The following is an 11,780-nucleotide window of genomic DNA, read 5'->3' on the forward strand; positions in this document are numbered from 1 at the left end:
TAATGGCTTATCTTACACCATGGCTAGGGAGGAGAGAGATAAATGACTTAGGGACCTCTTTGAACAATACAAGCAAGATGAACTACAAAGAGAAGCTGAGAGATTCAAAACTAATATCTTTGGGGCTCAATTCACCAACCCTAGAGAAAACAACTATCAAGAAGATGTCAACCTATATGGGGCTGCTCAAACTCATGACACTAGGAGTCACCATAGCAATCCTTTTAGATATGATAATATTGGCAATCAATCACCTCCAAGATCTCAACATGCTTTGCATAGATCCATACATGGAAGTAAAGTACACCATGGTGATGTTGATGATGAGGATCTTCTCAAATTTCAACAACATGACTATCTTCAAAATTTGATGATGAAAATAGTAGAACAAAATGGAGATCAATACTTCATGCATTTAGGCTCGAAGGGATTGAAACTCCCTCATCACTTTGATTTTCAAAGGCTGATCCAAAAGAAAGAGCCTTCACTTATGGAATTTGGTATGAAAAGAAATTATGATTTACAAAAATATTTGACCAACTTGAAAGTAACAAAGAAGAAACCTAAGCCCTCATCAACTTTGGAGACAATGTGCACTTTGCCTTTTGACAAAACCATATACATGATACCTTTCCTAAGGGATGTTGATATCCCCAAATATGAAAAGATGATGGGAATGGTGATCCACATGATCATATAAGGCAATTTTATGCTATTAGCATGAATTTTATGTGTGATGACACCCCAAAAGGTCAAGCCATGGAGTGGTTCACAACCATTGTCCCTCCATTAAAGACATTTGATGAGCTTTTTTAAAGGTTCTTGCAATAATATTCATACAATATTCAACACCTCGTCACTATGCTCGCCTTGTGCAACATCAAAAAAAACCAAGGGGAACCTTTCGTTATATTTTTACAATGTTGGAGAAAATTGCTTTCTAGATATCCTCACCAACTTCCAAAGAATGAACAAATAGATATCTTTGCTAACAATTTCATTCCTAAATTACATTATGACCTTAGAAAGAAACGTTTCCATTCCCTCAATGACATGGTCGAAAGCACTTTGAGAATTGAGGATGTTTTCGTTAAGAAGGGAGATATTATTTTGAACAAAGATAAATCCCACAACAACAACAACAAAATATGGAAAAGAAAAAGGTAAGAATTGGAACAAGAATAAACATGTTATAAATGATAGTGTGGTTTATCCCCCTGAGAACAAGGAACCAACCTTCAATTTGGCTAGTACAATCCTAGCAAGCAAAAAGAGGTTGAAAAGAAAGACAATTCCAACACTTCTACTCATTTCAAACAATTTCAGTCAAACAAGGATTCTAGGCCTAGGAGAAATTTTACATAATTGGTTGATTCTTACAATACTATACTCAAATATTTGGTTACAACAACATCATTACATTGCCCACACATAGGTCATATGATTCTAAAGTCAAGCCTCCTTGGTGGAGAGATGATCACTTTTGCGAGTTTCATAGAAACAAAGGACATAACATGGATAATTGCATCACTCTCAAGAATGTCATTCAAAATTTGATAGAAGAAGGTAAGATTGGTGTGGATGGTCTTATTAAGAATTTAGATCACAAAGCCTTTAAGGACCCTATGCCTAAATATGAGAAAAGTGATTCATCACGTGACAATAAGAAGAATGGTAATACAGAAATCAACTACACTGATAGTGTGATTAATACAATTGAGTCTATGGATGGTAAAGTTTATATGATGGATGGAGATGATAATGAGAAGCCCAAGATCATGTTTTGAAGCCTTGACTCAACTTGGAATGAGAGTAATCCCCTTATCATGCTTAGAGGTAACAATTGTTCCCCCTCTCCTACCCATGGTGACATGCTCAATGTTGTTAATAGGAATCAACCCAAGATTGTCTTTAAGGTTGATAATCCACCCAAACTAGCTAATCCTAAGCAAGTGGTCTCATCTTCTAAGCAAACTAGTTCCAATTGCAATCTTTTTGATCAATTACAATGTACCCCTACACATATTTCAATCTTTGAGTTGTTAGAAGAGATCCTTGAGAAAGTATTACGTATCACTAATGTCCCTAATGATTTGGATGTGGATCAATTCTAGACTATGGTTAACTATATATTCATTCCACACCACCTCACTTTTCCAAAAGAAGATGATAGAGCTCCTAGTCACCCTCACAACTTAGCTCTTCACATAGAGGTATATGTATATAGAATCTGAGTCAAACAAGTGCTAATAGAAAATGGTGTAGGGTTAACTATATGTTCTTAAAATGATGTTAAATAATTGGGATTGTCAAAATTTTCAATTGATTCCTCCAAGAAAATCATGATCAAGGAATATAACAAGGTTGAAAGATAGTCTAAGGGTTTGGTTGTTCTGCCAATTTGAGTTGGTCCAATTGAGAAAAAAAATTGTCTTCAAAGTCCTTGATATACCTCTTGCTTACAATATCTTGTTGGGGATACCATGGATACATGACATGCAAGTCGTTTCGTCAACTCATCATCAATGCATAAAGTTTCCTTTCAATGGTATAGGGATTTTGATTCCTGGGGATAGTGTTATATTAGTTTATGCCTTTACTACTTCTGAGTCATTGGTTCCTAGCAATAGAGCTTCAAAAAATGCTTTAGAAAATATTACAACTTCACTTGCAAAATGTGAGAAGAAATTGAAACTTATGAACATTGGTATGGGAAAGTATGCTCTTGAATCTATTGCTACATTACCCATCTCTCCTAAGTCTTATGGAAAACCTTTGTAATAAATAAAACCTTTATCTTCTGCTATGACTGTATTTGGTGCATTTGTGTAATTATCTATGCCTTTAGAAGATTATAACGAAGTTTAAGCAATTAAAGACTAGATTTATAGGGAAGAAGTTCCTACCAAGGTCACATTAACTACTCCTATTTCACCTAAGCATTATGGAAAAGGCTACAAATTACTTAAGATTATGGGATATTTTGGACATGGTCCCTTGAGCAATAAGAAACATGCACTTGTAGAACCTCTTAGTCATCTTGATGGGAGAAAAAATAGATACACTACTAGATTAGGATATGGAGCTATCGATGACACTCATGTTTATGATAGACCCTCATCTACATCTACTGATTTAGACAATGAAGAGACTCAACCATTGATACATACTGCTACTACTCCTAAGGAGGAAGACTTAGTTCCTTCCACCTCTCTTCTTTGGGGGAATCCTATTCAACATGTTCATGAAAACAACAAATCATCCTCTTTTGGACAACAATTTGATGGTTTTAATGTAGAAGATCCAAATGTAGCTTGCTTGATGGAACAAAACAATAGTGACTCTAATGACTATGAATGGGAAGGTAATTTCTCTATGGCACCTATATATTTGGGAGTAGATTTAGTTCATTCTTATTCAAACCTAAACGAGGTAGTTGACAATTTCGTTGATTGTCTTGACAAGCTGAGTCCTCACATGGACTTAGTGGGTCATGTTGACCTCAAATTTTCTTAGAATGCTTTAGGTATCTCTAGAGTAGATCTTATAGACTTTGAGTTTCCTATCACTAGAGACGAGTCCTCTCACATAAATTCCTTAGAACCCTCCACTTCTCTTTCACTTGTTAGTCCTGATCTCATAGATTAGTCTATATCACATGAAAGACTTCAACTACAATCTTTTCAAATGATTATGAGATCTCTTGCTACCTTCATGTCATTGAGCCCGTGCACTCTTCCACTAGTGAACTTGCTACAAACATGAATGAATCAGATATCAAGTACATCAGTTACAAAATAAAATTGAAATTGAAAAAGAATAGGCATTCTAAAGGTGAAAACCACATTATGGCAATGTTAGAACCAAAAATAGTAAAAATAAAAGAGGTACCCAAAGGTGAAAACTACTTTGTGGCACATGAGAATGAGGTACTTGGTACTCTACCAAGTTATTTTTCAAGATTGATCCTCGATTCTTATTGAGCCTACACAACCTACAAATCTTGGCACAAGTGAGCTCCTAAGACTATTCATGTTGCTCAATCATTATCAATTAAGTAAAAAAGAGAAATTTAGTAAGTTCTTCCAAAAAAATAAGATAAACTTTGCATGGATTTATTTAGATATGCATGGCCTAGGCACAAATCTTATCTTGCATCTCCTATCTATTGCTCCAAGCATTAAACCTTTCAAGAAAAAAATAAGAAAAATGCATCCACATGTTTCTCTTTTGGTTAAAATAGAACTAGAAAAGCTCTTAAGTGCAACATTCATTAGAGATATTGACTATGTTGAATGGATTTCAAACATTGTAAATGTCACAAAACATGATAAGTCCATTCGTGTATGCATAGATTTCAAAGATTTGAACAAGGCATGCCCTAAGGGTGATTTTTCACTTCTTAACATAGACATGATAGTAGACATGGCTGTAGGCTATGAAATGTACTTCCTAATGGGTGGATTTTATAGATACAATCAAATTAAAATTGCCCCTAGGGATCAAGAGGAAATCACTTTTACATATGTATGGGGTACTTTCTATTGGAATGTCATGCCATTCGGGTTAAAGAATGTAGGAGCCACTTATGAAAGAGCCATGACTACTATCTTTCATGACAGGATGCATAAGACTATAGAAGATTATGTTCGTGACACATTAGCTAATTCTAATAAAAGAGATAGGTACCTTGATGACTTGCGCTTGATATTTGGCCACATGCAACAATTTCAACTTAGGTTAAACCCCAAGAAGTGCACTTTTGGTGTCACAATAGGAAAATTGCTCGATTACATCATATCTACAAAAGGAATAGAAGTTGATCTAGAAAAAGTGCAATCTAATATGGAAATTCCTTCTCCTAAGAACATCAATCAATGAAGAAGTATTCAATCCATTAGGATATTTATATCACAGTTAGCTAATAAAGCACAACCATTCAACAAAAACTTACACAAAGGGTCCATATGAATTTGGAATGGAGAATGTCAAAATAATTTAGATCAAATCAAAGAATACTTGGCTAAACCTCTAATATTGATGCCATCTATACAAGGGAAATCTTTGATTTTATACATATCAACTACAAATTCTTCTTTAGGAGCATTACTAGCACAAAGTGATGAATGTGGAAAGGAATGTTCTATATGTTAGCATGAATGTTGATGATACTACTTGGGGGAGTATCCCAAGCATTGGAGAGTATTGACATGTTGCATTCATGACTATGTTTATCATTCATGTCAACATAGCATGGTTTTTATAAAGACTGGTTGAGTAGTCGATAAAGATCTTGATGGTACAGACAATGGTTTGATTTTATAGTGATGCGCACTTATGGACATGTTCAACATAGTGTCATGATTATGTGGTCGAGTGTGCAAAGTCTAACTTGAAGATGTATGGAAGCAGTTTAGAGACAACATATTGGGAAAGTAGTTCTTGATGTCTATTGGTTATCTTTTATTTGAGATGTAATGAAGAGATGTACAGTCAGGAAGTGATAGAAGACAATCAACTAATGATGCTAGCGAGTGTGCAAGCCTTAGTATCACACGTGTGAAGTTTTCTACAAACTGTGATTTGACAGTGCTATTGTAATTGTAATTAATTAATTATCTTATTATAATTAATTAGGAAAGCCTCAAAGCTTATTCAAGGAATTATTAGGAAGATATGGTATAAAGGAAAGATGTTTTCCTTGATGGAAAGTATCATGTTCATGTATTATGATCATTATTGAAGTATGAAATGTGAAAAGGAGTAGAGTGCTTACTAAATGTGTGTAAGTGATCCAAGGAATTATTGGATGCAAGATTTGTGATCTAGTTACAAGATCAGAAGGAGTAGAGGTATAGTTGATAAGACATAGAAAGAGGAAGGAACAATACAATACCATTCCATTATTCTACAAGGAATAATACAGAGATCATTTGGACAGTGGGTTCATTGGTCTTGCCCTTGAAGCTATTTGGGCAGTGGGTCCAGTTGTCTTCCACAACGCCTAACAGGGTTGGAATCCCCTAACAAGTACTTGTATGTATTGAATGTATTCATTGACTCCTAACAGGGTCCATCCTCTAATAAGGAATATTTATATTAGTACATCATCTTGTGAGTACCATCCCCACCAAGGTTTTCCCTCTAATCTAGGGTTTCCCTAGTTAAAATATCTGGTGTTATTATGTATGAGTATCTTATTGTGGTTTTAGTTTATATTACTCATATGATTAAAGATTGTTTAAGGTTGATAATTGTGATAATAGTTGGATAATTAATTCACCCCCCACCCCCCCTCTCAGTTATATCAGTGAACTATATATTCTGACAATTGGTATCAAAGCATCAAGTTTTTCAAGGATAAGCTTAGCAACTTTTTTGAGATCAATGGCGAATCTTTTTAGAAAAGATAGTCCCAAATTTGATGGGGCCAACTATGATAGTTGGAAGGAGAAGATGAAGACTCATCTTTTGTGCATGGGTCTGGGATATTGGATCTTGACAAAGAGTCTGAAGAAAATTGTTTAAGAAGAAAAGCTTGAAGGATATAGTGAAAAAGAAAGAGATCTATTCATGTGTAACATGAGAGCAAGAGAAACTCTACTGACAACTCTTCCAAAGAATGAATATAGTCAAGTAAAGTCACTTGCAACTTCTCATGAAATTTAGAAAGCCTTAGAATTTACTTTTGAAGGTGACGATCATGCAAAGAGAAGGAGATTACAGAATTGGATATGTGCATTTCGAGATGCTAGAATGATGGAAGATGAATTTATAAGAAGTTATATTGGTAGAATATTAAAAATGGTTGTAGGAATTTGGTCTAACAGTGGAACCAAAGAAGATCATGAAGTCATATGGAAGATCTTGAAAAGTTTGAAACCACCTTTCAAGTTGATAGCTCAAATGATTTAGCTAGTAATGCCCTGTACTAAGGATTTCACAAAGGAAACATTGCTTAGAGGATTAGAATCATTAGAAGAAGATCTATGATAGTTTGGTGAACTCGCAAGAGTCAAAGAAACTTTCAATTCCCTAAATATTCAACCTAATTTGACAAGGAGTGCAAGCACTCATGGAGATTTTGTTGGTAGCAATAGAGCTAATGAAGACAAGAAGATTGAGGAAGGAATAGCTCTTTTGGTGAGAAGAGAAAAATATGGTATGAAAATATTTAAATGTTGGACTTGTACTTAATTTGGTCATTATTCATCTAAATGTCCTAAAAGAGAGAAAAAATTATAAGGGAAAGTTTAACCCTAAAAGAGATAGAGATAGAAATTGTCTGTATGCAAATGAAGATGAAGAATCTTATGAGAAAGGTCAAAGTGAATTGATGATGAATTAGGGTTTGTGGCTATCAAGGAGGATGATCTTGATAGAGAAATTAGAGAAGAAAGAGCTTTAGTTACCCAAGTGGAAAAGAAGTCTAATTGGATAATTGACAATGGTTGTTCACATCACATGACTGGTGATATGAATAAGTTGGTAAGTTCAAGAATCATGATTGAGGTATTGTTAGAGTTGGTAACAATGCAACCTATCATATAACGAGGATTGGATCTATTACTCTTGATGGTAAAACTAACACTAATAATGTCTATTTTGTTGATGGATTGAAGCATAATTTGTTGAGTGTCGGATAGTTGGTGGTCAAGGGTTATATATTGTAGTTCACTAAGAAGATCTGCACTATCAAAGACAAAGATGGTAAGATGATTGGAACTCACACTATTGTCTAGAGGTAATGTATTTCAATTGAATCCTACCAAGATGACATGTTTGGTAGCTAAAGTGGATAACAATTGGTTGTGGCATAGAAGATTTTGTCACACAAACTCTGATAATATTGTGAAGGTTAGTAGCATTTTTGTAGTCAAAGACTTGCCTAAGATTGTTAAGCCTACTAACGTTGTGTGTAAAGAACGTATATTGGCTAAGCAGAAGGAAGTATCATTACCTAGCAAGAAGTTCACTACCACAGAGAAGTTGGAGATCATTCACACATATATGACTGGTCCTTCTAGAACAAGAGGATTTTATGGTGAAAGGTATTTTATGATTTTTGTTGATGATTTCACTAGAATGATGTGGGTAGCATTTCTTAAAGGGAAATCTAAAGCATTTGAGAAGTTTAAGATATTTAAGAATAGAGTTGAGAATGAATCTAGTGTTAAGATAAAGTGTTTGAGATATGATAGAGGAGGTGGATTTACCTCTAGGGAATTTAACATTTTTTGTGAAGAAAATGGAGTCAAAAGACAACTACCTGCACCTAGAACACCTAAGAAAAATGAGATTGTTGAAAGAAGAAATAAGTCTATAGCAAAAGCAACAAGAGTGATGATGTTTCTAAGACATTCTATAGAGAAGTAGTTAATACAATAGTATATACTCTAAACAGAGTACATATCATAAAAGGTATGGACAAGACACCTTATGAACTATGGTTTGGATATTCACCACTAGTTGAGTATTTTAGGATATTTGGGAGAAAATGTTATAATAAGAGAGATGATGACATTGTTAGGTTTGATTCAAGAAGCAATGAAGGTATATTTCTTGGCTACTCATTAAGAAGCAAGGCTTATAGATGTTTCAACTATAGAACTAAGATAACAGTTGAGTGCACAAATGTAATGATTAATGAAAAGTTTGGAACTTAAGAAAAGATGGTAGATTATAATTTAGATAAAGAAGAGAATAACTCTAGAATTGTTAGACATAATGCTGCAGTTTTATTTAAGAGTAGCAATGGTTTGTAGAATGATAAGAATAGAGGAGAATAAAGTTCTCAACCTAGAGAAGAGATAAGAGTTGAGATGTCAACTCCTACCTCTATCAGGACTCTGACAAAGAATCACCCTCCTAAGCATATAATTAGAAGTAAAGATAAAGGTGTGATGACAAGGAACAAATTAGATGAGGAGATATGTCTGATATCTCAAGTTGGACCTAAGAGCGTAGATGGAGCAATTAAAGATGATCATTGGATCCAAGAAAAGAAGGAAGAATTGGATCAAATAGTAAAGAATGATACATGAGAGTTAGTTCCTAGACCAAAAGACAAAAAATGTTATAGGAACAAAGTAGGTATTCAAAAATAAGATGAATGAGCAAGGCGAAGTTGTGAGGAACAAGGCTAGACTCGTAAGCAACAATTATTCACAGCAAGAAGACATAGATAATGAGGAAACATATGCACCTATAGCCACAATGGAAGTAGTAAGGTTGTTCTTGGCCAATGCAATGATCAAGAAGTTCAAGGTTTATCAGATGGATATTAAATCAACCTTTTTGAATGGTGAACTTGAAAAAGAGGTTTATATTGAGTAGCCTAAAGGTTTCCTTAATCAGAAGACAAAGACATGTTATGCAAATTGAAGAAAGCATTTTATGGTCTAAAGTAAGCACCAATAACCTAGTATGCAAGGTTGGATAGTTACTTGGCAAAATTTGGATTTGCTAAAGGTATGATAGATAGTAACTTGTATTTGAAAGAAGTTGTAAATGGTTTGCTGATTATTGTAATATTTCTTGATGACATCATTTTTGGAGGTAATGATGAAGCTAGTGATAAATTTGCTAAAGAGATGAAAAATGAATTTGAAGTAAGCGTGATAGGAGAAATGAAGTTTTTCCTAAGATTGCAAATTGTATAGAATAGTTATGGTATTTTCATTTCATAAGCTAAGTATCTAAAATATTTATTCAAAAGCTTTGGTTTGGAAAGTTGTAAACCTGCTGGTACACCCATGATAATTGGTTACAAGTTATCCAACAAAGATGAGACACCTACAATAGAGCAGAAGAATTATAGATCAATGATTGGAGGGTTGTAGTATTTGACACACACCAGACCAGATATAGAAAATGTAGTTAGGTTTGTAGCTAGATTTCAAGATGATCCTAAGGAATATCATTTTGCAATAGTAAAGATAATATTCAAAAATTTGAAAGGTACATATGACTATGGAATTTGGTGTGACAAATTGAGTGATTTCACTCTATGTGCATATATTGATGCAGATTGGGCAGGCATTATGGATGACAAAAAGAGCACTAGTCGTGGAACATTCTTTCTTGGAGGAAGATTGGTTTCTTGGTTAAGCAAGAAGCAAGATTGTATTTTGCAAAGTACTGCCAAGGCAGAGTATGATGTAGCAACAAATAATTGTAATCAAGTTATGTGGATGAAGAAGATGCTGAAGGATATCAAAATTGAGTTTGTAGAACTTGTTATCATTTACTGTGATTACACATGTATAGTAAGTATGTCTAAGAATCCTGTATTGCATTGTAAGACTAAGCATATATCTATTAAGTATCATGTGTTAACAAAGAAAGCAACAAAAAAGGAGATTAGATTCGAGTATGTAAGTAATAAAGATCATATTGAAGATATCTTTACAAAGCCTTTTCCTAAAGATACATTTGAGTACTTAAGAGGTATGCTTGGGGTTATTCTCCTACCTACTTCTAAGTAGATGATTCAGAGAGTGCATCAATCCAATGGTACAGAGCACTATTGTTTGACTAGACTGAATATTGATGCTTTCTGTATGGGGGAGTATCTGGTATGTACCAAATCATTGAGGACTTTTGGTATTCAGTATTGAATAGTGTCTTTGGATACTTGAGCTGATTGAAGAAGTAGTTATAGCAATTGGTATGTAACAATTGGTATGTCTACACTTATTTGAGGCCTATTACATTGATATCAATGGGGGAGTATGGCATAATTTTTTTTTTTTTGGAAGGCATAGGGGAGATTATGCATGAGAGGAACTCCTAAGTATGGGGGAGATATATCTCTTTAGAGAGATTTAGAAAGATTCATGAAAAGAAGTAGGACAATGTGTTGTAAATTATTTAGTGTAAAGTAAATAATTGATGTCTAAGAAGGAGTGTGCACCTATGTGCATCTATTGTGTTTGAGATTCCTTCTAGCATGTGAACAATTGATGTTAGTCTCAAAATCCATAGGATTTTATACTTGCTTGATGGATATGATTTGAGTAGATGAGGATAATAGTAGCAATACAATATTACTTTATATTCTTGGGACTTGGATATTTTTTCATCTACGTTGCCATCAATTCCAAAGGGGGAGATTGTTACTTGAATGCTAATGATACTACTTGGGGGAGTATCCTAAGCATTGGATAGTATTGGTATGTTGCATTCATGACTGTGTTTTTCATTGATGTCAACATAGCATATTTTTTGTATAGATTGGTTGAGTAACAGACATAAATCTTGATGGTACAGACAATGGTTTGATTGTCTAGTGATGCACAGCAATGGACATGTTTGACATAGTGTCTTGATGACATGGTCAAGTGCACAAAGTCTAAGTTGAAGACGTATAGAAGTTGCACCTAATTTACAAAGAGAATTTAAGAGACATAGTATTGGGAAAGTAGTTCCTAATGTTTATTGGCTATCTTTCATTTGAGATGTAATGAAGAGATGTGTAGTCATGCAGTGACAGAAGATGGTCAACTGATGATGTCAGTGAGTGCACAAGCCTTAGTATAGCATGTGTGAAGGTTTGTATAGATTGTGAGTCAACTGTGCTATTGTAATTGTAATTAATTAATTATCTTATTATAATTAATTGGGAAAGCCTCAAGGATAACTCAAGGAATTATTATGAAGATATGGTATAAAGGAAAGATATTTTCCTTGATTGTAAGTATCATATTGATGTAATATGATCATTATTGAAGTGCAAAGTGTGAAAAGGAGCAAAGTGCTTAATGAATGTGTGTAAGTGG

Source organism: Cupressus sempervirens, chromosome 5, assembly GCF_028749045.1.
Source record: "Cupressus sempervirens isolate cs-2001-9-10 chromosome 5, ASM2874904v1, whole genome shotgun sequence".
Taxonomy (NCBI): domain Eukaryota; kingdom Viridiplantae; phylum Streptophyta; class Pinopsida; order Cupressales; family Cupressaceae; genus Cupressus; species Cupressus sempervirens.